This window comes from Sus scrofa, chromosome 1, assembly GCF_054392235.1.
Source record: "Sus scrofa isolate SSC_HxYL_T2T_F1_AM1 chromosome 1, Sscrofa_HxYL_maternal_Yorkshire_Landrace_v2.0, whole genome shotgun sequence".
In the NCBI taxonomy this organism is placed as follows: domain Eukaryota; kingdom Metazoa; phylum Chordata; class Mammalia; order Artiodactyla; family Suidae; genus Sus; species Sus scrofa.
In genome coordinates, this window is record NC_139383.1 from 58,083,941 (window position 1) to 58,107,639 (window position 23,699).

General features: G+C 41.2%; 1 protein-coding gene and 1 long non-coding RNA gene across 10 annotated transcripts in view; both read right to left on the reverse strand.

The window, feature by feature from the left end:
• Nucleotides 1–23,699, reverse strand: part of BACH2 (BTB domain and CNC homolog 2) — a 379,609-nt gene that overhangs the window by 164,192 nt on the left and 191,718 nt on the right. For 5 of the 9 annotated variants that reach the window (XM_021090103.2, XM_013992699.3, XM_084960352.1 and 2 more), the window contains one exon: nucleotides 4,986–5,134. The exons of the other annotated variants lie outside the window; for them this stretch is intronic. The gene's annotated coding sequence lies outside the window, so the exon portion shown is untranslated. The remainder of the gene's footprint in view (nucleotides 1–4,985; nucleotides 5,135–23,699) is intronic. 9 annotated transcript variants of the gene reach the window in all.
• On the reverse strand, nucleotides 6,398–11,025 carry LOC146406107 (uncharacterized). Its single transcript, XR_014806024.1, has 2 exons — nucleotides 10,196–11,025; nucleotides 6,398–9,605 (listed from the first exon to the last, which is right to left on the reverse strand). It is a non-coding gene; the product is annotated as an uncharacterized LOC146406107 (long non-coding RNA).

Below are 23,699 nucleotides of genomic sequence, written 5' to 3' on the forward strand. Positions count from 1 at the left end.
AGCAACATAGATGGAACTAGAGAATCTCATCCTGAGTGAAATGAGCCAGAAAGACAAAGACAAATACCATATGATATCACTTATAACTGGAATCTAATATCCAGAAAAGAAAATCAGAAAAGAAATCATGGACTTGGAGAAAAGACTTGTGGCTGCCTGGTGGGAGAGGGAGGGAGTGGGAGGGATCGGGAGCTTTGGCTTATCAGACACAACTTAGAATAGATTTACAAGGAGATCCTGCTGAATAGCATTGAGAACTTTGTCTAGATACTCATGTTGCAACAGAAGAAAGGGTGGGGAAAAAAATGTAATTGTAATGTATACATGTAAGGATAACTGGATCCCCTTGCTGTACAGTGGGAAAAAAAGAAACAGATCCACAGACATAGAAAACAAACTTATGGTTACCAAGGGGAAAAGGGGAGGGCAGGATAATTTTGGAGTTTGGTATTAACATATACAAACTACTGTATATAAAATAGATGAACTAGATCCTACTGTATAGGACAGGAAACTATATTCGATATTTTGTAAAAGAATCTGAAAAAGAATATATACATAACTGAATCACTTTGCTGTACACGTGAAACTGACACAACATTGTAAATCAGCAGTACTTCAGTTAAAAATATTAAAATTTTTTTGATGATGTCTTGAGCAGAACAAAATTGTGAAACAATATGTTATAATTACATACATTCTTAAAAAAGTAGAATTGGCTTCAAAACTATGCCAATGGTTCCCCAGTGACAGTAAGAGCTAAATATATATGTTCATGAAATTATGTTAATACCACTCTTATTATTAACATCACAACTTTTAGAGTGCCTCCAAGTATAATAAACAGAATAAATGTAAACAGAATATCTGAGATTTAAACTTTGGCACCAGAAAGGTGGTAAAAGCCAAAACTTGCATGGTTTCTCAAGAATAAAAATGAATGCTATGTTTTTCTACCTGAAGTCAACATCTTTAGATTTCTAAGGCACAAAAATAGGTACAATAAAAGCTCAGTTAACTCGGCTATTGGAAGACAAGATTTTTTGGTTTGGTTCAATTTTTCGGTGAATCGACAGACAGCTAGAAAAAGCTTTTTGCTGAAAATCTTTCCAAAGCAGTTTCTTTTCCTAATTATAAAGCATTTAACCATTCTCAATGATTCAGCAGGTCAGCGTCACCAGCTACAAATATCCTCTGGGGTATATTCTCCACCTTTACTAAACCAAAGCTATCTTGTTTTCTGAATCTTTATCACTGAAAAAGGGAAGTGGGATGTGTGCGGTAGGGTGGGGTATGGGAGGGGGTGGGGTAGGGGGGATGGGGAAGCACAAAGGCTGGTTAATTCAGGGTCCTGGTTAGTTGGGTTCCAGGTAGCTGAGCCATCACTAAACATGGATTCAGCATCTGGAAGAAGGTATATCTGATTCCTTGGAGACAGGAGAGTCGACCAGGAGCTCCTCCAAGGGTCCGTCTTTCTTGGTTTTCTCTATCTCATTTCATTCCCTCTGGGTGACCATTGGGGGATCTGTGTCAGGGTGTCCGCCTGAAAACCATGGTCTCAGAACTCATGGGGTTGAATGTGTTTTGATTAGAATCTACATTCACGTTGACCAACTGAAGGTCCAGGTGCCAGTAGCTACGTGGGATGGCAACGATGGATGAGTACTTCTCCCTCTTAGACTTGCTGACCTGGATTTTCTTTCCTATCAAAACTTAAATTTCCTATTTTTAAAATATCTTAGCAGCTCCCTACGGCAACTGACTCTGAAACCTTGATTGCTATCCTCTGTTCTCCATCACCTAAGCAAAGAGCATGCAGGGTTTATTTCTAAGCAGATATGGAAAGTCTGTGGCAGGAATGAGGGGACTGAATTATAGGGATTATACTGCAACTCTAATGACTTTATTTCACCTCTTTTTTGGTTATACCTTTTCCTTGAGCCAAATACATACAGATGCATGTATGTATGTATATGCATATATGTCCATAACGCACACACATGCATGCTCGCATAGACAAATAATTTTGATGTCTTAAGGAGGAAGTGGGATAATTTAAGACGGGGATTTTTGCATTTTTTGAATCTATGGATCCTTATACATGGCTCTATAGGAATTACACACCCCTGGTCAGACCTGGGGGCAGAGCTTGAAAGGAATGAAGTAAAACAGTACAGGGAGTTCCCGTCGTGGCTCAGTGGTTAACGAATCCGACTAGGAACCATGAGGTTGTGGGTTCAGTCCCTGGCCTTGCTCAGTGGGTTAAGGATCCCACAGCGTTGCCGTGAGCTATGGTGTAGGTCACAGACGCGGCTCGGATCCCGTGTTGCTGTGGCTGTGGCGTAGGCCGGTGGCTACAGCTCCGATTGGATCCCTAGCCTAGGAACCTCCATATGCTGCAGGAGCAGCCCAAGAAATGGCCAAAAAAAAAAAAAAAAAAGACAAATAAAACAAACAAACAAACAAAAACAGTACAGGAGCAAAGTGAAGGAGTTCTGAAGAAAACCTGGCTACCAGGCCCCACAAGAATTCACTGATTGTTCTCCAAGGCCAACTTTCTGGAAACACAGAAAGGCAACATCCACCCAAAGTAGGGCCCCAGTGGACTACTTAGTGATTCAATCCTGCGTATTCCTCAGAGGTCTGCGGGTCACTCATTCAACTGTTCTGTGATCCTCACGGATCCTAGTCGGGTTCATTAATCACTGAGCCACAACTGGAACTCCTAGACCCTATTTTCTTTATCTGTTCACCATTGTTACAAATTTGATTTGTGTCCACCTTTGGGCTATTGGGAAGAATGCTTAGGAACATGGGTGTACAGATATCTGTTCAAGTCCCTGCTTTCACTTCTTTCAGGTATATACCCAGCAGCAGGATGGCCGGGGTACATGGTGGTTCTATATTTACTTTTTTGAGGAATCACAGACTGTTTGGTACTCAGTTTTTTCAAACTTACATTAAACTTTTTGTTTCAGTGCCGTTTTAGGTTGAAAGCAAAATCAAGAGGAAAGCACAGAGGGTTCCCACACAGCCCTCATCCCTCCACACATGACATTTTTAAAGGTGCGTTAGGCATGCGGTTGAGTGCTTTGCCCAAGGCTATGGGGAGAGATCCAGGCTGGCAGCACCAGGGCTGGTGGGAATCTGAAGCTCCAAGTCACCAGAGTCGTCCCAGCAGCGTCCCTGGCCTGTAGTTACTAAACTGACTGCCATCAAAGGTCATCTACCAGGAAAATCCAAGTGTAAACATGGGCGCTCACAGATGCCAAAGCAGGAGGGGGATTAAGGAGCCTTTGACCTATCCTGTTTCTTTTACTTCATGGTGAAGATGCTTCACACCTGGGTTGAAACTTCCATGAATGCCGTGCAGAATAACCAACTAGGGCTTGACCAAGATGTGTGGGTAGAGTGATAATAGGCAATTACATCACTCACAACTCTGTCAGTCCTAATGCCAGTCCTGTTCCCCTTTGGGCAGCCCCCAGAAGACAGCTCTGCATTAATTGCTTAGAGAACTCTTTCATCACCTACCACTTTTTTTGTCTTCTTCTTACTAGTATTATTTATTTCAGAATTTTAAACACATGCACTTATATTTGTCCCCAGAATTTTTGCCTCTGTTAATGTTTAGGCAGTAGATATACACCGTTACGTATCTGCTGGGGAACTACTTTATTAAAAGTGATCATTCTCAACTTCAGAGGGTTATTATTAAAGAACTGTAAGTCCTAAGTGTTACTTTGAATGATAACATCTACAATATCCAAGTAAAATGTTATAAATCACAATGCTTAGCCACAGATTTAAAATGTCCAGACCTTTCTCAAACATTTCCCGGATAGTGTCATTCGTACTCTTTTTATAATCACATTGACTCAATGAAACCAAAGAAAACATGTTTAAAACTCCAACATCGAAAGCTTAGAAATACACAAAATGCGTATAGATTCACAGGCACCTCTGCATATTTTCACACATGCTCACATATATCCAAGTGTGCATTTGTTGAGCCAAAATCTTCCACTTTTCACTGTTAACATGGAACAAATTGCTTCTGTCCTCAAGGCAGCACAGTGACTGGCTTTTTCCAAAGCTAACACAATAACATCTGATCTTCAAGATATGTTAGTCCTGAGAACTTATAACCCCACAAAACCCTGGACTTGCTGGCTTGGACCATTTATTAGGGGTGTGTCTTCCTTCCCATGTGTGTTCTGTAAATCAAGTCCCACTTAAGTGAATGAGGGGGAAGGTTCATACTGGGATGATTCACTTTGAAAGGGACCAATGTATTTCCCAGCTCAGGGGAAAAAAGATTTTCCCTTTTGAGTGTATCTAAAAGCATGATGACTACACCTGCGAGAGGACCAGAGCTGCCATTCTAGCCTATTAATAGCACTGCTAGTCATCCCTGTTGAAAGCCAAGGGCAAGGAATGACTGGTGCTCCCACTTCTGGAATCAAGCTGGCAGAAAATAATGACATCCACTTGGCTGGACTTTCAAAGGTGACAGTGATGAGAAGACCATAATATCCTCTCTTCCGAGAGATGAGTCCATGCATTAAGTACAGCACTAAATATCTTAATTTAGTGATACTTCATACACCTTCCAAGCTTTATCGTCTGTCCTTTCAGTCAACATCTGAGTTAAAGTAGTGGTTCTCAAAGTGGGGTCCCTGGACCAGGCGTATCGGCATCACCTGGAACCCTGTTAGGAATGCAAATTCCCGGTCCACCCCAGATGTCCTAAGTCAGATATCTGGGCACAAAGCCCAGCAAGCTGGACTTTAACAAGCCCTCTAGGTGATTCTGAAGCAAGCTAGTGTGTAAGATCGATCCACTGAGTTAAGGAACCACCAATATATAGATTCCAACTCCCGCTCCCTTCCTCAATTATAGTTCTCAAGATACCTTGTTGCTATTACCTCAGAAAATTCTTAGGGTTGATTGGTGTGAAGGAAGAAACCTTCATCCAAACTTACATGTAATTTTTCCAGGTTCTGTGCTGGCTTCGAGTCTTAGGATGCAGGGAACTGGGCAAAGGGAGAGAAGAGAAGGCTGCAGCAATCCATTCAGACATGGACCCCAAAGCTTTGTGGGGCAACCTTGTGACAGGTCAGCGAGCGTCCACCTGATTGGGGGGGGGGAGACTGTCCATTAGCAGAGGAAACCTTGCATGCTCACGTCTCCCCTTTGCCTGCCATCCTGCTACACCCCACCCCTGCTTTCATGACCAACCTCTAACTTATTGTGTCTTTTGACTGGTCCACCTAAACAGAACACAATAAAATAATCAGTATCATTGGGGCTCTCCTGAACCCAAAGCAGCTTGGACACAGGTCCATGTCCAGCCCATTATCTCTGTCTTTCATCTAATGAATGTTTCAACAAATCAGAACACCTTGGGTTCAAATGACACACGTGGCTGTATTAACAAGAAGATTTGGGAAGCAAATGATAAATTTGAGAATTCTGACAGAGGATTTGCTGATGTTTCAAACGTTTTAAAAAAATTAAGAGTACTTATTTTTTTTCCTGAAAATAAATACATGCTTATTGTATAACATCTGGAAAATTTACAGAAAAACATAAAGAAAAAAATAAATCAACCGTAATCTTGACTGTAACCATTGGTGAGTCACTAATGACATTTTGTTGTATAGGTCCATGACCCCTTCGACGAACCTCCTGAGACAAGAGTTCAGAGTTCAGAACTGCTTGGGGGAGTTCCCGTCGTGGCACAGTGGTTAACGAATCCGGCTGGGAACCATGAGGTTGCGGGTTCGGTCCCTGCCCTTGCTCAGTGGGTTAACGATCCGGCATTGCCGTGAGCTGGTGTAGGTTGTAGCTCCGATTGGACCCCTAGCCTGGGAACCTCCATATGCCGAGGGAGCGGCCCAAGAAATGGCAAAAAGACAAAAAAAAAAAAAAAAAAAAAAAAAAGAACTGCTTGGATTTTAAGAAGTATTATGATGCTCAACTACCATTTATTACATTATACCCCTTCAGAATCTGGAACAGCACCCCATAATCAAACACATTAAATATCTCTGCAGCAAAATAGATGCACATTCTTATTTAGTCAGATAAAAGAAAGCCTTGCGTTAGTTCAGATCAGGTTTTTCTACCAAAGAAGTCACCAAGAGACTTTTGTGATTTCTGAACCTAAAGGATTCAGAATTGGGAATAAGGGATTGTGGACTAGTGTTCTTTTCAGATACACAAAACTAGTCAGAGGTTTGTTTCTACTTTTCAATTCGATATTATATGAATGTGAGCATTTCCCCAAGTTATTAAAAATTCTTCAGAAACATACGTTTCAATGTCTGTGTAGTCTTACATACCACAGAAAAGGGTTTGGTTTATTTCTCTCATTTTTGGAATTACATATTGCTTTCTTTTCTTTTGTTATTGCAAATAACGCTTTGAAAGACATATCTGAATATCGGATTGTCTGAATTGCTGGGTATTTTCCTAGGTAGATTCCTAGAAAAAGAATTACTGGGTCAAATGGCGTGAGCTTTAAGGGTCTTGATGACTTTTCAGAAAAGCTCTCCCATTTTACACACCTGCCACAGCACATGTGTTTGGTTAATTTGTTTAATTACCCACTTTATCACAGGCACAGAAAACATTTCTTGCCCCTTGTACATCTTACCAACGTTCTGGTCAACAGCAACCCTGTTTAGATTGTACTTCTTACACAGAAGATAGTGTACAGCCAGCTCACTGTTTTTCAGATAACAAGACAGAAATGGGAATAAGGTAGGTTTACCATCAAGTTTCCCTCATTAGACTGGACTGAGTCAGATCTGGGAAAGGGAGACTTGTCCGTGGGGTCCTTGCTTAGAAAAGGGTATATGAAGGAGTCTGGAAGTAATCCTCACATCATCACAAGAAAAGAAACAATCGTCTTTAAATCTGTGGGCTGATCAATTCTGTTTCTGGACGACTGAGCCTTGTGTCTCCCTTCCATTTGGTGTTTTCCCATTTCTTGTCTATTTTGCTGCTCCTCAGCATGTCCATCAGAGAGCAGAAAGAGACACGAAGACAAAATCAAATCAGACAAGCCAATAATAATGGCTCACCCTCCCGAGTGCTTACGATGTGTCAACCCTGGTGCCGGGTGCCTTGCCTGCATTATCTCATGGAATGCTGAGTGCACTGGTACAAAAACTGATGGCAGTGAAGTCCGAAAGTATGTGCTTGCTCATCAATCCCTCTTCAACCCTAGTAAGACTGGAGGAATTAAAGGTTTGGAATTTTAAAGATCTCTTCAAGCCTAGTGTCTTGAGACTCCAAGACAATCCAATGACCTGATGACTCCACGTCGGACTTTTACCCTTACTCTTTTTTGTCAGCACCTCCAAGGGTATCTGCATGAAGCTGGGAAAGTGGCATAAACATGTCCAAGAAAATTCTAGATAATCGTAAACACTCTGAAGGTCTTATATGGATAGGAGGGAGGTTGTATCTGTTAGCGTACAATTGAGAGTCTGTCATATTTAACACAAAACAGGGTATACACAGAGAAGAATGAAGACACACACATGATATACACTTTCTAGAACAACCAAGCAACAGATTCTTCTCAAGTGTGACTACAAATTAGTAATGCTAAATCAGGGTGCACAACCCCAAGTTCTTTTCCATTTATAACTTTCTCGAATAAATTTTCTTTCTCTCTTCCCTTTATACATTTAACCTTAACAAGATAACTGATGTAGAGAAGTCCTCAATTTTCATACACTAATAAAAAAATTGAAGGTTTTTTTTTGTTATATAAAAGGAAATAACCTCGCCCTTTCCCTTACCTATAAATTCACTTTTTGCATAGTAGAGTATATAGCATAAAACATCTGCAGTTCATAGAGGTAGAGAGAGGCAAAATAAATTTAATTTTATTTTGGGAGTGAGTTAAATTTATCCTGTCAACAATCTTCTAAAAGTCGGGGAGGTTTCTATCAAATTTATCCAAAGACCAAAAGACTAAGGCTGCGTTAAGAAGTGAACCATTCCTTCCTCTGTGGCTTCTCTTCATTCTTTAAATGGCATATTCTCCTGATAATTAGGTGTTCAGTGAGTGAATGGCTTCTACGTGATTTTTCTTTGCCACAAAAGATACATGGTTAATCTTCTAAGTATACCAGGCCTATAGTGTGTGAAAAATGACCCAACACCCTCAAGGAACATACTGTGTTTTTTCCAAAGGGCCTAATTATTTGGGGGGAAATTTAAAAAAATAACCACTGCTAATAACAGAAACGATTACCAGAAGCTCTCTAGCTACTCAAATTGCACAACTAGCATTTTTAAAGCTAATTACACATTTGGAGTTTCTCCTTTAAAAAAAAATAGACTTCGAAGCAGCCCACTTCTGTTTTAATGCTGAACCAAAGTCTGTGCAATTGGCACATTATCAAAGTTAAAAAAAAAAAAAAAGCATTGCTTGAACGAAGTTACACTTTCAATGTCACTAAATCTTGAACTGCAAAATACCACAAGCTAAAAACTGGTAATGCCATGTGGTTATGTTATCTTACATTTACAAGAGAGTTTATAGTTTCCTAAGCCCTAAGAGACTTAGACCGCACGGCCACTCCCAGCAGCTTTGCTGTCAAGGGCAGAACATCCATTACCTCTGGGCCTGACACCTTTCACAAGTTGCTGTGAGGACTAAATGAGAATGCACACCAGAGAGTTTCTGCAAACTCTACACATGCGTGACATGTTGGGTATCGTTGTTCTTTTTACTAACAATTTCATGAGGCATCAAGATACTAATCCCCATTTCACAGCTGAGGAAACTGACAACAGGAAGATAGAGGGAAAAAAAAAAAAAGTACCGAGTTAGGGGGAGTTTTATCTCTGAATTGGCCACAAACCAGCCAAGTGACTCTCTGGACTTGCTTTCTTGGGTAAAATGAGGGGGTTGGATGAGAAGCTTTTAAAATGCTTCTTGAGGCTAATGGTTCTGTGATCTGGGACTTGGCCATGGCTTGGATGGGGCAGCCTTAAGAACACTCTTAGGAAGCAGGCCCTCCTGGAGGCCAAGGGCAGTACCCCCCACTCTGAGGCCTGCAGTACAGGGGCAGGGTCCTCGAGCAGCCTTCCTGCCCTGGGGATGGCACAGGCATTAGCAAACTCGCTGTGCTGAATTAAGGGGAGGTTGGGGGCATCCTAGGTGAATAGCCAGGGTCTTTGGAGGCATAGGAAGGAGAGCCTGAAATAGCAGCTCTTTATGAACTAGTAGAAGTACTTCACCACTCTAACAACTAGTGTAGCCGCATAAGTGTAGACCACAGGCATAGTCTGACTAACAGCCCCACTGTTACTGGGCTATCAGTTTTAAAGAGACAGTCACCTCTGTTGGCCACCTCCCTTTCCTGCCTGAGTTCCTACAGTGTTGGAGGACAGACGGACAAAGACTACTTTTTGTAGCATGAGTGCACGTCATAATCATATGGGAATTTCTCTTCAAAAGACTGGGGCAGGAGTTCCTCTTGTGGCTCAGAGGGTTAAGAACCGGACTAGTATCCATGAAGATGCGGGTTGGATCCCTGGCTTTGTTCGGTGGGCTAAGGATCCGGTGTTGCCGTGAGCTGCAGCTTAGACTGCAGATGCGGCTCGGATTTGGTGTTGCTCTGGCTGTGGTGTAGGCCGGCAGCTGTAGCTCCGATTCAAACCCTAGCCTGGGAACTTCCATATGCTGCAGGTGGGGCTGTAAAGAGACAAAAAAAAAAAAAAAAAAAAAAAAAAAAAAAGAAAAGAAAGAAAAAGACCAGGGCCATGAACTTTGGCTGCTACTGATGATACTGTACCAGAGCTGTCTAATACATTCTTCTGTGATGAGGAAAATGTTCAATAATCTGTGCTGTTCAAAATGGGACCCACCAGCCACATGTGGCTATTGAGAACTGGAGATATTCCTAGTGTGATTTAAGAACTGATTTTTTTTGGGGGGGAGTTTTAGGGCCGCATTGGAGGCATATTGAAGTTCCCTGGCTAGGGGTTGAATCTGAGCTGCAGCAGACAGCCTACACCACAGCCACAGCAATTCAGGATCCAAGCCACATGTGCGACCTACACCACAGCTCATGGCCACACTGGATCCTTACCCACTGAGCAAGGCGAGGTATCAAACCCTCGTCCTCATGGATACTAGTTGATTTTGTTACCACTGAGCCATGACGGGAACTCCCTTGAATTTTTAATTTTAATCAATTGAAATAAATTTACATTTAAACAGATGCACGTGGTTAGTGGTTACCTTATTGGATAGGGCAGCTCTAAGCTGCCCCACATACTAGTTTTCTTGACCCCAGAAACTCACAGGACAAGACACAAGGAGTGATTACTCCTTCCTCAATTATTTTCTAACCTCCTCCTGGGTGCTGGCACCATCTTAAGTGTCTCAGAATATGAATAAGATTGCCGTGGACACTTCCTGACCTCATGGTGTTTCTCCCCTACATTGATTTCTGAAGACCTCACAAAATCTTGAAGTGGTTCACCAGACTGCTCTTAGGAAAAGGTGGGTGAGGAAATATGGTAATGCCACACTAAGCATGAAAGCTCTGCTTTTTCGTTTCTTCATATTTACTGTTAGAGAAGCTGGGGAAAGTTTAAAAAAAGAGATATCTGAATGGTTACTATTCATTCACTTACAAGTAAAGTAACATATCCCAGATAAGGGAAATTATCTGTAAATAATTCCCTCCTGCACAAACTTAAATTTACTTAAAAGAAAAAGTCAGTGGGACCTGTATTCTTAAGCTAAGAAAAAGTAAATGGTATTTAATGACAGCCATAGCCATCAAAAAAGTACAAATGGGTCTCCAGCTGCAAGCAGTGGGCGAGAGAACATTTATACCAATTAGCCGTGAGATGATCGGGTTTTCTAGAAGGCACTTCTTGTATAAGTAAGGCAGATTGCATTCTTTATCTCTACAACTCATTTTTTTTTTTTTTTTTTTTTTTTTTGGTCTTAGGGCTGCACGCGTGACATATTTAGTTCCCAGGCTAGGGGTTGAATCAGAGCTGTAGCTGCCAGCCACAGCCACAGCCACAGCCACAGCAACGTGGGATCTGAGCTGCAGCTGTGGCTGCCACCTATACCACAGCTCACGGCAATGCCGGATCCTTAACGCACTGACTGAGGCCAGGGATTGAATCTGTGTCCCCATGGATTCGTTTCCATGAATCTGTCCTCAGATTCGTTTCCACTGAGCCACAACTGGAATTCCCCCTACAACTCAATTCTTAGCTAAGACTTTCACAACGGCTTGAATGGAATTTGATGAGCAAAGTCCAGTTTGCTTTTCCCCAGGAAACTACAGGTGGAGGTATTTTTATCTACATCACAAATCTCATACCAACAACATTATTTCTAAGAAGCTTAAAACTGATTTGGTTTAATGGTTTTCTGAATTCCAGTATTGCTTCCCATGTCCTCCTGTTGTCAATTCTCTCCTATCCTGATCACCTCTTCCTATCTTTGCTGTTGTTGTTTTGGGAAATGTTGCATTGCATTTGTTTATTTAGCTTTTATTGGAATACAGCTGATTTACAATGTTATGTTAGTTTCATGTGTACAGCAAGGTAAATCAGTTATACATTTACATATATCCATCCTTTTTCAAATTCTTTTCCCACATAGATGTTATAGAACATTGAGTAATTTCCTTGTGCTTTATAGTAGGTCCTTGTTAGTTATCTATTTTATATACAGTAGTGTGTATATGTTAATCCCAAACTCCTAATTTAATCCTTCCTCTCATGTTTTCTCTTTGGCAACAAGTTTGATTTCAAAATCTGTGTGTCTGCTTTGTAAATAAATTCTTTTGTATCATTTAAAAATTAGGTTCCACATATAAATGATATCATATGATATTTGTCTTTCTCTGTCTTACTTTACGTATTATGATAATCTCTAGGTCCATCCATGTTGCTGCAAATGGCATTATTTCATTCTTTTTTACAGCTGAGTAATACTTCATTGTATATAGGTACCACATTTTCTCTACCCATTCCTCTGTTGATAGACATTTAGGTTACTTCCATCGAAAAATGGGCAGAAGATCTAAACAGACATTTCTCTAAAGAAGACATACTGATGGCCAACAAGCACATGAAAAGATGCTCAACATCACTAATTATTAGAGAAATGCAGATCAAAACTACAATGAGGTATCACCTCACCCAGTCAGAATGGCCATCATCAAAAAGGCTACAAATAATAAATGCTGGAAAGGGTGTGGAAAAAACTGGGAATGTAAGTATACTTGTTGGTGGGAACGTAAATCGGTGAAGCCACTATAGAGTAAGTATGGAGGTTTCTTAAAAAACTAAATATAGAGCTACAATATGATCCAGCAATCCCACTCTTGGACATATAACTGGAGAAGACCATAATTTGAAAAGATATATGCACCCCACCCCATATAAATGATATATGATATTTGTCTTTCTCGGTCTTCAAATTAATGAAGATATGCACCCCATTGTTCATCCATCCTAGCACTATTTATAATAGCCAAAACCTCTTCCTATCTCACTGGGATTTAGACTGATTCAAAGAAAAAAAAAAAAAAAAAAAAAAGAATTGTTTTCCGCTCTTGTTTGAACCTGAATCTATGTCTGCCAAAATTTAAAAGGACAAGGACATCAAGCTCTAGAAGACTGTGCTTTTATGCTAATTCTCTCCATTGCATTTATATTATTTCACTGGAGGTGAAAAGAGTCACCCAGCAAAACAATCTGATTTTGCTTTGCATCCCAATAGGGTTGTACCTGGAAGACACCATGGAGCGGATCTCAGCCCAAGCTCTTTTGAGTAGCTTCAAAATGCCACTCTGACACCTCTATGCAAAGTCACACTATTGATTTTTAGGGCTAAATAATAATAAATAACGTGCACATCCACAGAGACACACACACAGACACACGCTCACTCCATCACTTTTTCCCTCTGGATTGAGTAGAAAGATAAATTAGAGTGGTCAGAAAACAAGACAAGAGTTCAAAACTTAGTTCTAAAATTACAAATTGCATTTTGAGACTACCATCTGCTGGAAAAGGTCAAATTTCAAACGTTCTGCTGGTCCCATACTGTAGAAAAATATTGCTAACAATTTAGCGACAGCTTTAGCAATAAACATGCTAACTTGTGAGTGGCCCTGGAGTCCTTATTCATATTCAGAAATACAAAATTGAGTCGTCACACACCATTTTATGACCAGAAGGGCTTTAAAAAGAAAGGGGTCTATTGACGTTAATTTTTGGGAAACTACAGAGATGAGTCTTTTTAAAAAAAATCTACATTTCAAACAGAATTTAAGCAGTCACTTGTCTGAGGCAGACCTTTGAATCATAGATCTTGTGGCTTTTGTGTTTTGTTCTACTGGCATGGGAAGGCAATGTGAGGAAATGTGCTTTTTTTGCTGCAACAGAGAGAGAACTGGGGAGCAGCCATTTCACACAGGATGGAGAAAATTAATGAAGATAAAACATTTCTGAAAGTTTCCACTCCCACATTTCAGACACTGGGACCAAGGTATTCGCATTGGAGAACCCCAGCTAGAAAATTCACTTCTTTGACTCTCAAGGTGTTTAAGGTCCCAAAACATAGCAGAGCATGGGTTCAGATTTCCACCTCGCTCCTAAGAGGATGGTGCAATCAGAACCACTTGCCACTGACAATTGAGAAAAGAAGGCGCTCAAAAGAAGCAAGTGTGGAAAGTACACAACCTGAAATAATTTGGGGGTTTCTGTAGACTCCATAAGATGAAAAATACTGGCCTGTATTTACACAGAGTAATAATAATTTCCATTGACTGAAAACTCCCCCGTGCCAGGAACTGTGTTAGGAATTTTATAGGTATTACTAGCCCACCTGGCAGATGATAGAACGATGGCTCCCAGAGGCCATGTGCCTTGTCCAAAGTCACGTTGGAGGAGATAAGAGGGATGACAGGCATTCTGTAACCACATCCATCTAACGCCAAAGGCTGCCCCTTTCCTATTCAACCCTTCCACTCATTACGCTTTGGGGAGACTATATTCCCCTTCCCAAAAGAAACATGGCAGCTTTTCCATGTGCTACCCGCAAAATGTCTAAGTAAAAGGACAAAGCTGCAGGTCCTACAGCAATTTAATTATTTGTGTAAAAAGAGTTGATTAGCTTGTTGGCACTAAAATGGTTATATTTCATGAAAGATATTAGAATTAACTTTTTTTTGGACTGCAGTTTCTTAAAAGCACTATCAGGTATCTTATTTTAAAATGGCCCAGATCATTCTCTCTGGGTGAATTATAAGCCTAGGATACCTGTCCTCTTTGTAAGACATGGCAGTGAAAACACTGTATCTGGTATCTCAGTCCAGGTCCCAGTCTCTGAAAAGTGTCCCTGGCAGTGTTCCAACAGGAAACTCCCGAAGCAGAATCTGAGGTCACATTGAGGGCTCATGTTCCCATGCTTGTATCAAAGACCATCCATGAAATCAGGCAGCCAGTGACTAAGTCCATCTGTAGGAGTGGAGATGGGCATGTGTGCAGGGGCTGCCTGTCAATGCAGAGAAGGGCAGTTTCTTGAGAACTCGGGTGGGCATCGGCAGTGCCTTGACTTCCCTGGTTCAACACATAGCCTGGGCTCTTGAGGGTTCTCTGCCTCCTTTGCATTTAAGAACTTTCCTTCTCCTGGTGCTTCAGCTCTCTGAAAACCCTGCAAATTTCTATCCCTGTGTGGACAGCTGCACCTGTCCCCCAGCCTCATCTGCAGGGGCGGGCACTCCTTGACTTGCAGATGGCACAGGTGTGGGTGCCAAGCGGCTCTCACACAAGTCAAGGTGCCACTGGGTCGTCCCCACAGGAGGCTGTTGGGTCAACACAGAGCCAATGGCTGCCACAGGGGCTGTGGCTGCAAATCAGGCCAAGAACCTTGAAGACAGGTAAGGCACATGGTCAAAGAAGGGTGTGAGGCACTCTTTCCAGAAAATGCATTTACACTGACCCAGCCGGTCCAGCCAATTCTCCTCTCTCCCCCTTGCTTCGAACATCTACTCCCTCAGCAGTGCTTTGACCCTGTCTTCAACCTGATCTCCAATCTCTCGACTCCTCCATTTCTGCCGCCATCACCGTCGCTTCTAACCTGGTTCACTGCCACTGCCATGGTAACTGGTCTGTTTTCTTTTTTCTTTTTTTGGTCTTTTTGTCTTTTAGGGCCACACTAGTGGCACATGGAGGTTCCCAGGCTAGAGGTCCAATTGGAACTGTAGCCACTGGCCTACGCCACAGCTACAGGAACTTGGGATCCGACCTACATCTGTGACCTATACCACAGCTCACGGCAACGCCAGATCCTTAACCCACTGAGTGAGGCCAGGGATCGAACCCGCATCCTCATTGATCCTAGTTGGGTTCACTAACCACTGGGCCACGATGGGAACTCCTGGTCTCTCTGTTTTTAACACCCCCTCCCCTGGCATCAAGGGTCCCCAGGACAATTCCAGGTCAGGTGATTCGCTAGGAGACTCACAGGACTCAGCATAGAGTCATCCTCAGAGCCAGCCATGATTTATTACAATCATCTGTTCCTAGCTCCAGCCCTGCCTGGGGTCTGGCCACATACCTCCCTCTAGCCCCCCTCTCCCCCCAACACTCCCCTTCCCCCACAGGCTCCACTTCCTGCCGTTGCTTCTTCACATGACAAACTCAGCTTCTCTCTCTGGATTTACAGCCCCCTGTGCCTGCCATCATCTGCCTCATATAAAAATCAATTGTGCTTAATCCTGCTGTGGTCACACACTCTTTAGAGGATCCTGGGCCATGGCCCTGAATCCCGCTGGGCCCGTAACCATGTGGCACCATCAGGGCCAACTCTAGCCTTGCTCAAGTCCCAGCCCAGCCAACATTCCCTGACTCTGACTCCGGCCACCTAAGTCTTTTTCTCCGGCTCCTGTCCATGTCCCAGCTCCAGCCAGACTCTCGGCAGGCTGAGGAAGAGAAAGAACGGGGAGAGAAGAGTGAAAGAAGTGGCAGAAGCTGCTGTGGTTACACACGGGGACTGAGTTTGTCTATATGGGAGGTATATTCTTCTGCAGAGCTTCCAAAAAATTTTTTTTGATAAACCACAGATCGGCAGAGCTGCAAGGGATCTTGGAGACCATGGAATCCAACCTCTTCATTTTACTGCATAGGAAACCAAGGTGTGAAGAGAAGGAAGGCAGGAAGGCAGGGAGGGAGAAAGGGGAAAGCACATGTACTGTGGTCTCATCATCAGCTCCAGATACACGGGCCCAGGGGTCCACAGCCAAGGAGTGGCAGGGTTGGGACCACACGGCTCTTAAATGAGCGTTTCTATCCCACATGAGCTTTTGCCAGTTACTTCCATATTCACATGATATGGAGGAAAGCACTTGACCTTTAACATACGAAGGTACTTAGAATTCCCATCTCAAAAGGCAAATGGTTTTCTCCTCTGTATTAGCCAACAGAGGTTTTTTTGTTTGTTTGTTTTTTGTTTTTTGTTTGTTTGTTTGTTTTTTAATTGTGGCAAAATATGCAAACCCCCAAGCTGACCATTTTAATCATCTTTAAGCGTACAGTTTAGTGGCATTAAGGACATTCACTTAGTTGTGCAACTGTCATCACCACCTACCCAAAACATCTTTAAGTGAGCATAGACTATAAATTCAAAATAAGATTGAAGGACCCTCAAAAAGAAGACTGAAGGAAAAGACAGGTGGAAAATAAATTTGTGGGGGATTACATTTCACCCAATAAAACCGTTCATACACATGAGATTTCCCATGACATATTTTTCATTATTCTCCTAGTCTTGAAACCAGAACTGTGAGAATGCTGGGCACCGGGTGAAAAGGCAGATTTTTTTTTTTTTTTTTAGGGCAGCTTTTGTCATTTCTCTAGAATCTATGTTAACTGTATTCACTTACAAACATGTCGAATCTATGTTAACTGTATTCACTTACAAACATGTCAGGCAACCCAGGACATCACAGCCATCCACGCCTCCTCCATAAAAGGACAAGTAAAACAGTATTTCTTGGAAAGACAGGCATTGACCAGTGCACCGCACCTAGATGGGGCCGCCTCTGCCACTCTGGTCTGCCTCGAAGGGTTCCCAAGTGTTGGCACAGAGCACAAAGAATGTCCCTTAGCTATTCAGCATTTCAACTGAATATGCTGTTCAACTCCACAATATATTTAGCGAGATTTCTTCCCTCCCTCCTTCCTTTCTTGGTTTAATGACCTCAAATGTACCAACATCCTGTCTTACCTAATCCCCTAACAAGTTCTATCAAATGCCAGGACAGAATCAGACAGCACTGCAGGCAGTGAGATCATTCGCAAAGAATTCATTTTTATTCCAAAAATGAGGAGTGCCAGACCATTCAACACAATCTATCACACAGCCAGAGAATGAGCCTGGCACTTTAAGAGGAACATTTAATTTTTTAAAAAACCTTTCTCCCATCCTAGGTCCTTTCACAAGCTGATAAGTCTCTCCCTAGAACAGGATGCACAAATAAACACAAAGCCTTTCCACATAACAGGAAGGGTTCAAGGGCCCTTGAAAGTCTAAGAATCCATGGACCTCAGGTTAAAACCCCCTGTGACAATGACTCTGACAAGAATTCACTTTGGGCATGGCTCTCCATACTGGATCCTGGTCACTGGAGCATCTTGGGGTAACTTCCTCTGCTGTCACTTTAGTCTCTGGGTCAGAAACGACCTTTCTTGTTTTGGCTTCAGGAACATGCCCCGCTAGTTTCTGGTCAGAGTGAGAGTGAACATGGCCAAGCCTCCCCCAAGCCAGCTGGCAGCTCTGGGGATATTCATCCTCTGCCTGGTCTCCCACATACTTGCCTTACCCTGACAGTCTTTGGTTCTGCTCTCTGATGTGTGTCATAGATCCTGCTGTCCCCTCTCTGTCCCTGTTACTTTCTTTCTTGGCCTTTTGTGCATTTTTTTTTCTTTTTACAGCCACCCCTATGGTATTTGGAATTTCCGGGGATAGGGGTCAAATCAGAGCTGCAGCTGCGGGCCTATGCCAAAGCCATGGCCACAACCGTTCCGAGCTACATCTGCGACCTACGCCACTGCTTGAAGCACTGCTTGATCCTTAAACCACTGAGTGAGGCCGGGGATCAAACCCGCATCCTCATAGACACTATGTTGGGTTCTTAACCTGCTGAGTCACAATGGGAACTCCTTTAAACTTTTTCATTGAGATCTAATTCACATATCATAAATTTCACACTTTTGCAATGTACAATTCAATGGTTTTTAGTACGTTCACAGAGTTGTGTATGCCATCATCACCAAAATCTCATTCCAGAACATTTTCATCATCCCCAAAAGAAACCCCTTACCCATTAGCAGTTAGTCCTCACTTCCCCCTCCCTCTCAGCCCTTGGCAATCACTAATCTATGTCCTGTTTCTATGGATTTGCCTATTCTGTACATTTCTTATAAATGAAATCATACACTAAGTGGCCTTTTCTACCTGGCTTCTTTCACTTAGCATGTTTCCAAGGTTAATCCATGTTGTAGTATGTATTAATACTTTATTCCTTTTTATGGCTGAATAATAATAGTCCATTGTATGTATATATCACATTCTGTTTATCCACTTATTAGATGATGGACATCTGGGTTGTTTCTACTTTTTAGCTATTATGAATGATTCTGCTATGAGCACTTAAGTACAGTGAGATATATGTAGACATATGTTTTTAAAAAATCTTTTGAGTATAGCTGACTTACAAAGTTGTGTTATTTTCAGGTATACAGCAAAGTGAATCAGTTATACATAAATATATATCCATTCCTTTTCAGATTCCTTTCCCATATAAGTTATTATACTGTATTGAGTAGATTTCCTCATGCCTATATAGAGTAGGTCCTTTTATATAGTTGTGTGTATATGTAGACATACACTTTTTTTAATTGTTATTTCCCCAAAACATTTTTTTTCCTACTGTACAGCATGGTGACCCAGTTACACATACATGTACACATTCTATTTTCACACATTATCATGCTCCATCGTAAGTGACTAGACATAGTTCCCAGTGCTACACAGTAGGATCTCATTGCTAATCCAGTCCAAAGGCAATAGTTTGCATCTATTAACCCCAAGCTCCCCATCCACCCCACTCCCTTCCCCTCCCCCTTGGTAACCACAAGTCTATTCTCCAAGTTCATGATTTTCTTCTCTGTGGAAAGGTTCATTTGTGCCATATATTAAATTCCAGATATAAGTGATATCAAATGGCATTTGTCTTTCTCTTTCTGACTTAATTCACTATGAGAGTCTCTAGTTCCATCCATGTTGCTCCAAATGGCATTACTTCATTCTTTTTTACGGCTGAGTAGTATTCCATTGTGTATATATATATATATATATATATATATATATATATATATATATATACCACATCTTCCTAATCCAGTCATCTATCGATGGACGTTTGGGTTGTTTCCATGTCTTGGCTATTGTGAATAGTGCTGCAATGAACATGTGAGTGCATGTGTCTTTTTTAAGGAAAGTTTTGTCTGGATATATGCCCAAGAGTGGGATTGCTGGGTCATATGGTAGTTCTATGTATAGATTTCTAAGGTATCTCCATACTGTTCTCCATAGTGGTTGCACCAGCTTACCTTCCCACCAACAGTGCAGGAGGGTTCCCTTTTCTCCACAACCCCTCCAGCATTTGTTATTTGTGGCCTTATTAATGATGGCCATTCTGACTGGTGTGAGGTGGTATCTCATGGTAGTTTTGATTTGCATTTCTCCGATAATCAGGGATGTTGAGCATTGTTTCATGTGCTTGTTGGCCATCTGCACATCGTCCTTGGAAAAATATCTGTTCATGTCTTTTGTCCATTTTTCCATTGGGTTGTTGGCATTTTTGCTGTTGAGTTGTGTATAAGTTGCTTGTATATTCTAGAGATTAAGCCCTTGTCCGTTGCATCTTTTGAAACTATTTTCTCCCATTCTGTGAGTTGTCTTTTTGTTTTCTTTTGGGTTGCCTTTGCTGTGCCAAAGCTTGTCAGTTTGACTGGTTTATTTTTGCTCTTATTTCTGTTGCTTTGGGAGACTGACCTGAGAAAATATTCATGATGTTGATATCAGAGAATGTTTTGCCTATGTTCTCTTCCAGGAGTTTGATGGTGTCTTGTCTTATATTTAGGTCTTTCAGCCATTTTGAGTTTACTTTTGTGCATGGTGTGAGGGTGTGTTCTAGTTTCACTGATTTGCATGCAGCTGTCCAAGTTTCCCAGGAATGCTTGCTGAAAAGACTGTCTTTTTCCCATTTTATGTTCTTACCTCCTTTGTCAAAGATTAATTGACCATAGGTGTCTGGGTTTATTTCTGGGTTCTCTATTCTGTTCCATTAGTCTGTGTAGACATACACTTTTAATTCTCTTAGATATATACCTGGGAATAGAAATGATGACTAATATTCAATGCGTCAAATTGGCTAGGCCAAGGTACCCATTTATTTGGTCCAATGTGTCCAAAAGTTACTGTGAAAGTGTTTTTTAGATGAGGTTAACATTTATATATCAGTATATCTGAGAAAAGCAGATTATGTTCTATAAGGGGGGGTGCTTATCCAATCAGTTGAAGACCTTAAGGAAAAGACTGACCTCCCTCAAGAAAGAGGAAATTCTGACTTGCCTTTGGACTTGAACTGCAACATCAGCTCTTCTCCAAGTCTTTAGCTGGCCTACTCTCCAGAATTTGGACTTGCCAGTCTTCACAATTTACACAAGACAGTTCCTTAAAATAAATCTCTCTCTGTGTATATATACACACACATCTTAAGGGTTCTGTTTTTCTAGAGAACCCTGATCAATACTCCAGGTCACATGATAACTGTATTTACTATTTTAAGGAATTGCCAAACTGTCTTTCAAAATGGCTATTATAATTCCACCACAGCCACAGCAATGCAGGATCAGAGCTGCATCTGTGACCTACATCACAACTCACAGCAATGCCAGCTCCTTAACCCACCAAGTGAGGCCAGGAATCAAACCTGTGTCCACATGGATCCTAGTTGGTTTTGTTATCGGTGAGCCATGATGGGAACTCCCTTGACATTCTTAGCAACACTTATTACTATCTGCCTTTTTGTTTTCAGCCATTCTAGAGGGGATAAACTGATATTTCATTGTGGCTTTAATTTGCATTCCCCTAATGACTATAATGATACTAAGCATCTTTTCATGCACTTATTGGCCATTTGTATGTTTTTTTTTGGTGAAATGCTTATTTTAATTCCTTGCCTTTTACTTAATTGGGTTGTTTGTCTTTTGACTGTTAAGCTGTAAGAATTCTTCCAAAATTCTGCATACAAATACTTGATCAGATATATGATTTGCAAATAGTATTCCTAATCTGTGGTTCCCTTTGAAGCATATAAGAATTTTTTGAAATTACATTATCTATTCTTTTTCTTGTTTCTTGGACTTTTGATATCATGTCTAAGAAACCACTGCCTAATCTAACTAAGGTCACAAAAATTTTTATTCCTATTTTTCTTCTAAGAGTTTTATAATTTTAGCTCTTATATTTAGTTTTATGATCCAATTTGAGTTTTTGTACATAGTGTAATGTAGGGATCCAACTTCATTCTTTTGCATGCAAATATCCAGTTATTCCAGAACCATTTGTTGAAAAGACTATTCTTTCCCTATCTTATAGTTCTGGCATCCTTGCTTAAAAATTTTGACCACAAACATTAAAGGTTTATTTCTAGACTCTTGATTGTATTCCACTGTCTATCATATAAATATACTGTCTTGATTAATGTAGCTGTGTAGTAGTTTTGAAATCAGAAAATGTGAGTTTTCCAACTTTATTCTTTTTCAAGATTAATTTAGCTATTCTGGGTCCTCTGCGTTTCCATATAAATTTTAAAATTAGCCTGTCAATTTCTGCAAAAAACTAGCTGGGATTTTGACAGAGATTGTGTTAAAATGTATGTTGATCAGTTTGGTGGTATTCCTATCTAAACAATATCAAGTCTTCTAATCCATGAACATTGGATATCTTTTCATTTATTTAAGTCTTCTTAGTTTCTTTCCATAGTGTTCTGTAGTTTTCAGTGTATAAGTCTAGCACCTTTTTGTTAAATTTATTCCTTAGAATTTCTTTTTTTAGATATTATTATAAATAGTTGCCTTCTTACTTTTATTTTCAGAGTGTTTCATTGCTAGTGCATTGAAATGAAATTGATCTTTGTACATCGACCTTTTATCCTATAAACTTTTAACCTTTCCTTTTATAGTGATAAGGATTTTGTTGTTGTTGGTTTTTTTTTTAACCACGTCTGTGGCATGTGGAACCACCATAGCAGTGACCTGAAGATTGGAGTATTGTGAAGCACAAATAGATCCCAGCACACAAGCCCAGCACTTAAATTGCACTGAAAACACTAAGAGCCCACACTACTAGCCCCTCCTCCCTTGGCAATGGGTGACACTCTTATTTTGGGGCCATAGCCTCAGTGTCACTCCTACTCTTGTTGACAGCCCATACAACAATTTGGACAGATATGTTCCTGGGACTCTAAGACACACAGTGAAACACAAACCTAATTTCCACAGAAGTGGTTATAAAGACAAGTCCATTTCTCAGCCTATCTCCTTGGGTCTACTTAAGCAGGCACCACAGGATAAGGATGTCACAGGATCTGGCTTCACCATTCCCAGAGACACAGAATTTAAAGTTTTGCTTCTATGGGAAGCTACATCCTAAAGAGTTTTGAATGAACCTTTACAAAAGAGCCTCCCTATCAGCAGAGATTTTTGTGGGTTTTTGCACAGACACGTCTACCTACACCTTTCCACCTCAGGACAGACTCCCAATGTACATTACATTGAGGGACAGTGGTGGCTCAACTTGACACAAACTATAATTTTATTCTTTTATACACTATGTTTTGCTTCAGGTTTCAAAAACTGATTTCCAGCCAGCCAGCAGTCAGAGACCTACTTTGCATCTTGATCCATGAGTCACTGATTTAAGCATGCATTTGCCCAAAATACCCAGGCATGTGAAAGGATCAAAATAACACACTTTGATTGATTCAGAAAGTTATTTTCTACCGCCACGCAGTCTGAGAGTTTCTCTGCTGCGTCTGACTAACTGGGGAGGTGGAGGAGCTGAGAGCCAGGAGTCACTGTGCAAAAGACCTTGTCCCTCTTCCTCAGGCAGCAACATCCCAGGAGTGGAAGCCCCAGCTCTCCATGGCAAGGCGTATCCGTGGGACGCTCCTCTGAGCAAAATATGGGTATCGGAGTCATCTTTTGAAGGGATCCTGGTATTTCGGTTTGACAAAAATCGAGAAACATTTTAGAAAGAAAATCGGATTTGTGTGTAAATGAAGAATATTCCTGAAAAGAAACTCTGTTACGAAACTGAAATCTGGAGACCGCGGTGGTGCTAAGTTGAGTCATCAGTTCTCTTTACACCCTAATAATTGACGGCACTTTGATCACAATGACTGCTCTGGGTGATGCTTTTTTAAGTACTTCCTTGTGTAAACAGGTTGTCTTACTATCATCTCGCAAACATGTTTACATTTGGGGGATCATGGGGAACATCTGTTAGAAACAGATTTCAAGCTTTTCTGTCAACTTAGGGAAATCTGAATCATATT